The following is a 6,960-nucleotide window of genomic DNA, read 5'->3' as shown; positions in this document are numbered from 1 at the left end:
CTCCTCCCAGTCATAATAATACTCAAATTCCACGAGGCTCAGGCCGAGGAGGGGGGAGTTGCAGCCATATTTGATTCAAGCCTGTTAATTAATCCTAAACCTAAACTAAATTATAACTCGTTTGAAAGCCTTGTTCTTAATCTTCAACATCCAACATGGAAAACAGTACAGCCAATTATATTTGTTGTTGTTTACCGAGCACCAGGTCCCGTATTCTGAATTTTTATCTGAATTCTCAGAGTTTTTTATCATGTGTAGTCCTTCAAATCAGACAAAGTACTTATTGTAGGTGATTTTAATATTCATGTGGACGTTGACAGCAATAGCCTTAGTACTGCCTTCAGCTCACTACTAGATTCAATTGGTTTCAGTCAGAGTGTGCATAAGGCCAAGCACTGTTTTAACCACACACTCGACCTTGTGCTGTCATATGGCATCAAAATTGACTATTTAATAGTATTTCCACAGAATTCCTTATTATCAGACCATTTTTAAATAACTTTCGAATTCCTACTACCAGACTATACGAAATTAAATAAAACCTTCTACACTAGATGCCTATCTGACAGTGCTATAGCTAAATTTAAGGAAGACATTCCGACAGCACTTAACTCAATGTCATGCCTTAATATAACAGAGGACCTTAATGTTAACTTTAGTCCCTCCCAAATTGATAACTTTGTAGACGCTGCTACGGCCTGCCTACAGACTACTTTAGACTCTGTTGCTCCTATCAAAAAGAAGATGGCGATGCAAAGGAAACTAGCACCTTGGTATAACTCCCAAACTCGCAAATTAAAACAAATCTCACGAAAACTTGAAAGTAAATGGCGCTCCACCAAACTGGAAGAATCTCGTGTAGATTGGCAAGATAGTCTGAAAAATTATAGGAGGGCCCTCAGAAATGTCAGATCAGACTATTACTCATCATTAATAGAAGAAAATAAGAACAACCCAAGGTTTCTTTTCAGCACTGTAGCCAGGCTGACAGATAGCCACATCTATATTGAGCCATCTATTCCCATAGCTCTGAGCAGTGATGACTTCATGACCTTCTTTAATGATACAATTATAACAATTAGGGATAAAATTCATCACCTTTTGCCCACAGCTTCTAAAGGCTCACTATTGGGCGCAGGGGGGCTGGAGAGAACGACAGGACCCGATACATACTTAGACTGCTTTTTTCCTATAGACCTTCAACAATTATGTTGAAGGTCTATAGGAAAAAAACAGTCTAATTATATTACATTAATATGTTAAAAGTCTCTTCAGCTAAGCCAACTACCTGTCTCCTAGACCCCATTCCAACGAGGCTACTTAAAGAAATACTACCCGTGGTAAACACCACATTATTAGACACGATCAATATGTCTATATTAACAGGTTATGTACCGCAGTCATTTAAAGTAGCTGTGATAAAGCCTATTCTGAAAAAACCCACCCTCGATCCCAAGGTCTTAGCCAACTATAGACCTATATCTAACTTCCCTTTCTCTCCAAGATCCTTGAGAAAGTAGTCGCTAATCAGTTATGTGACTTTCTACATAGGAATAGTCTATTTGAGGACTTTCAGTCAGGATTTAGAAAGCATCATAGCACAGAGACGGCACTGGTTAAAATCACTAACGACCTTCTAACTGCTGCTGACAAAGGACTTGTCTCCATACTGCATTCTACACTATTGACCATACCATCCTTTTACAGAGACTGGAACATTTAGTTGGCATTAAAGGAATTGCACTAAGCTGGTTTAAGTCCTATTTCTCTGAGCGATCCCAATTTGTTAATATCAACGATAAATCCTCCAAGTACGCTAAAGTTAGCCATGGCGCTCCTCAAGGCTCGATGCTTGGACCAATTCTATTCTCCTTATATATGCTTCCTCTAGGCAATATCATTAGGAAACACTCAATTAACTTTCACTGCTACGCAGACGACACCCAATTATACCTGTCAATTAAGCCAGACGAAAGCGGTCAGTTAGCTAAACTTCAAGTGTGCATTAAAGATATAAAATCCTGGATGACCTACAATTTTCTGATGTTAAACTCCAACAAAACTGAAGTTATTGTCCTGGGACCCAAGCACCTCCGGACTTCATTATCTAAAGATATAGCTACCTTAGATGGCATTGCCCTGGTCTACACCACTACTCTCAGAAATCTAGGAGTTATTTTTGATCAGGACTTATCCTTTGACGCCCACTTAAAACAAACCTCAAGAACAGCCTTTTTCCTTCTTCGTAACATTGCCAAAATCAGGAACATCCTATCTAAAAACGATGCTGAAAAACTAGTCCATGCATTCATTACTTCCAGGCTGGACTACTGTAATTCCTTACTATCAGGATGCTCAAATAAGTCCCTCAGGACTCTCCAGCTGATCCAGAATGCTGCAGCACGTGTTCTGACAAGAACTAAGAAAAGAGACCATATTTCCCCTGTACTAGCTTCTCTGCATTGGCTTCCTGTAAAATCCAGGATTGAATTTAAAATATAGTTTATAGCTAATAAGTAATAACTTATAGTAATAAGTTATAGCTTATAGTTAGGGACGTGGCTCATAATCAGTTGCTCCGGATCTCATCTCTCGGCCTCCCAGGATACTGCGCCATGGGACTCAGCCGCCTGCCAACGTCCATCTTCTTGCTCGACACGGGTTATCCTTGCCGGAGTCGGAACTGGTTACGGCCGATGCGATTCGCCGGGCTCGCCCCCCTTCAACGCCGACTGACCAGCCGTCGTCACAGAAGAGAATTGCTACCGCGCGGCGAAAGCTTCTGAGGGATTCAGTAGTCAGACGGTCCAGTGGCCTACACTGCCTGGATCGCCCAAATGACAACTAATGAGACGGTTCTCCTGAGACCCTGTAGCTGTAATAATAGATATAATGGCTGTAATTCATCATGTGTATTATCTTACAATGCATTCGAGGGTTGTATGCTGTAAAGCCGTTACGTGAATGTAACGTTATTAACGTCTCTGTTCCCAAACTCCCGGCGCTATCGGCTAACGTTAGTAGTACTTAAACGATGAGAAACAAATGTATTATTACAAAATATTTTAGACAATGAACGGTGAGTTCTCCACGTATACTTGTTTCTATATCCACAAGAGAGAAACTAATGAACGAGCAGTGTTGCTACGACAACGCAAACAAAACAGTTTGCCGGTGCTCATGTCCATTGTGATGTCATGGGCCAGTCAACGCAAAAGATCCGGTATTTTTCGAGCTCCATGATTGCTTCATGCGCTACTGAGCAACTCTCATTGGAATGAACGGGGCTTCCTGCCGAAGGCTGTATCCAGTTCTCTTCATACATCCATGAGCGCAACCTGTTGATGTTTACGGAAAGCTCAAGTCCAGATGTCACTCCCTGTCTCGCCTCTGTTCCATAAATGAACATGGGAAATATGGATATTGATATTGCCCAGTTAAGTAAACATCGATATTGCACATGAGTGAATTGTCAGTTTGTGGTCTCCTGGAAGGATCGGTCTTTAAACTCGAATAGTAACGGCTTAGTAGAAAGTTAACAGGGTTTTTTTCACTTTGCAAATAATATATACAGTAGTTAAAGATTATGTTTTGGGCATTTTAGGCTTTTATTTATAGGACAGATGAAAACACAAAGGGGGAGAAAGAGGGGCAATGACATGCAGCAAAGGGCCGCAGGGCGGAGTAGAACCTGTGGCCACTGCATCGAGGAGTAAACCTCTATATATGGGCGTGCGCACACTCTACCAGGTGAGCTACCAAGGCACACTAAATACTATATAGTTAAAGCTGTACTATTTAGTGTTTAATAGTTTACCATTTGCCATCTCCTGTCTTTATATCCTTTTAAAGAAAATAAGAACCAAGCAGATTTTATGTCAAATATGGTCTTAATTTGAAGAAACAGCACACAGTCCCAGCGGTGTGAGACAGAAACTATCAATCACTCAACTTCGGTTTCATTTGGTTATGGTAATTACGCCGGGGTATCGGTTGGTTTGACAATGACAAATTGATGATTAAAAATGCAACATATAGCATATTAAGATTAATATCAGATCATTTAAGTTTTTAAGTTTTGTTTTTTGGGGGTTAACAGGAAGGAGTCTACAGTAGCCCATCACTTTTAGGGGACATTACTTAGACTTAATGTATTTCCTGGAGGCTTGCCCAAACCCTAACCTTAGGGACAGTGGAGATGTTTGTTCAGTGTGGTTGGTACTTCTTCATATTCAGTGTATTGGCTACAATACATAGCATCGGCACACCCCCAGTTTCCCTAATTCTGGGATAGGAGACAACAAAAGCTCTGGGTTTGTTTGCATTTCTTTAAACCAATCCCAATGGTCTTGGGCGGCGCTAGGCTCCGGACGGAGTCACGCTGGCTCTGCTAAAGAGTCTCAGGAAGGAACTTGTTCTGGTGGAACATTTGCACCCCGCAAAAGAAAACTCCACATCCAATATTAAATGAAGTTAACTGTTGACACAATCCAGTAACGTGAGCTATTTAAATGAGCTGATACATGGTTAAACCTCATTGGCTCTTACCAGTGTATCTCCGTGTGTACTTGGTCCACAGCAATCCCACCAATCAGTCCCAAAACCTCCCAGTTAAAGAGGAAATGAGCTAAACATATTCTTTATAAAACCTCCCAGTTAGAGAGGAAATGACGTAAACATATTCTTTGTAAATATTTACAATCATTCCCTGAAAGAACCAAGCAGGGGCCTGTTGCACAAAACCAGGATAAGGGATTAATCCGGGATATTCAAGTTATCCTGGATGAATTTAGCTTTGACTTGGTTGCACAAAAGCAGGTTGAATCAAACCCAGCCAAGTAACCATGGAGATTTATTCTTTGCAGCTAGCCTGCTCCAGAGCGGGCTAACAGCCGGGCTAACAGCCGGGCTAACAGCCGGGGCTAACAGCCGGGGCTAACAGCCGGGGCTAACAGCCGGGCTAACAGCCGGGGCTAACAGCCGGGCTAACAGCCGGGCTAACAGCCGGGCTAACAGCCGGGGCTAACAGCCGGGCTAACAGCCGGGCTAAGATTAATCCTGGAGTCTTATGTGTTAAATCAGCTGCCGCTCCAATCCGAAATAAACGTGTTTAACAGTTATTCCGTTGTCTTCTGAATGTGTTCTGCTTTATTTTTATTAACATGCATTACTTGTCACTATTGCTGTCACAAGTTTGATGTAAATCCTACTATTGCAGTTCTTTACATGGTAAGAAATGGTTGCACTGGCACCGGAGACACCGTGAAATTTGCCCCATGCAACGTGGAGAGGCGGGGGGAGGCGGGGGGATCCTCCCACACCGTGCAGCGGACTCTAAAGGAGACTTTTAGCGTCAATAACGACGACAATGGACCCTGACCAAACGTCCGTATTTTACCAGATGGGAGTGGGAATGTGTTATAATGTCACAAAGCTTCTTAATCTTTTTATTTTGGTGCTGACACGCATCTGGGAGTGAGAAAAAAATCTGAATAATAATAATAATAATAGGCTATATTGTTTTACAGATATGCTTACAGTGTGTTTTGAAGTCACTTACTTCTTTTTCTAGTTTTTGTCCAGTCATGTTTGTTCTTTATGAACAGAATTAGACATAGCTTATAGAGATTGGTGCATATGGTTGTAAAACATATTCTCGCATTGTGAATACGGGTTTGACATTAAGCCTAGTCCTTAGGGTAAATTTCCCGAGGAACATTAATTCCCTCTGCTCACTGTTAAGGCAAAGTAGGCTAAATAATTTTATTTATATAGTGCTTTACAGGCTACTCAAAGACACTTTACAGTAAAACCAGCACATTTAGCACATAAACAGATACAGCAATACAACCAACACATAAAACAAGCATATTAAAAGCTATTAAAACACAGTGTACAACTTTGTTGCCGCACGCATCTTCTCCATTTCTGCATCAGTATATCTGTGATGGATACCGTGGTCTATTTAAGAAAGCCGTGAACGAGCACTTATCCCAGCTATCTACACCTGGCTGACATAGCTTCACCTTCTCGTCCTGGCTCGGCAAACGTGCAACCGATTAAGCTGCGACGAGCGGATCACACTAAGTCAAGCTGCGCTTTTTCAGTTATCCTGGATTTCTTCATTCTACTTTTGTGCAACAGGCCCCAGGTCTGACTTGTTGCACCATCCACATCTTCTTCTAAACTTGACATTTTCAGTGTGTAGCTTGCTAGCTCGAAGTTAAGTCGTTTTCCCGAAGAGTTTGAGAACGGTAACACATTGAGAGAGGAACTCGCCAGATGTCGGGCAATAATCGTGGAAATGTTCTTATGTTGATCCAGACTAGAAAAGAACAAAACTAACATGCTAACTGATTGAGGCAGTGACAGGCCAGCAACAAAACACACACAAGGACAGCCTCTTAGAGCTGCTAGCATGGCTGTAGACGTGACATGTTGTTGTCAGCTGCAGGAATGTGTTGCATCTGCACTCTCCAGTTTTATAATTCTCAGTGGATCATTTCACACAAAGAAGGTACCTGCATTATTTAAATCCTCCGACACAATAGGATGCACAGTAAATTTCTTTATGTGCTTTTGCACGAGCGGATACTCTATATGACACTAAATAAATCTTTTAACCACATTCCCTCTGGAATAAATCTATTGTGTCAGCAGAAGTATTACAGGGAGTTCTTTCCGTTTATGTAAGTGACCGGATCATTTTGTCATCGAGTCTATAAAGGGGGGAATTGTTGGGACTTGTAAATGTAGCCTGACATGACAAACTGAATGCTGAATATGTTGGGCACATCATGTAGGCTACACAGGGAGTTTCAGTCCCTCCTGAAATGTAAATTCAACATCATCTGCCTTAGAAAAGCATGTTTTGGATATTCATATTTGAAGTTTGGTAAAATAAATGTAATAGAAAGATAATGAGAGCAGAGCACCATGGCTGCCTCAAAGACGTGAGTG

General features: G+C 41.5%; 1 pseudogene; it reads left to right on the top strand.

The window, feature by feature from the left end:
• LOC144516146 (uncharacterized) overlaps positions 1-2,502 on the top strand; it is a 20,647-nt pseudogene extending 18,145 nt beyond the window's left edge.
• Positions 2,503-6,960: the final 4,458 nt, after the last annotated feature.

The sequence above is a fragment of the Sander vitreus genome, chromosome 4, assembly GCF_031162955.1.
Source record: "Sander vitreus isolate 19-12246 chromosome 4, sanVit1, whole genome shotgun sequence".
In the NCBI taxonomy this organism is placed as follows: Eukaryota; Metazoa; Chordata; class Actinopteri; order Perciformes; family Percidae; genus Sander; species Sander vitreus.
Note: the sequence above shows the minus strand (reverse complement) of the source record. Positions and strands in the feature narration are given on the sequence as shown.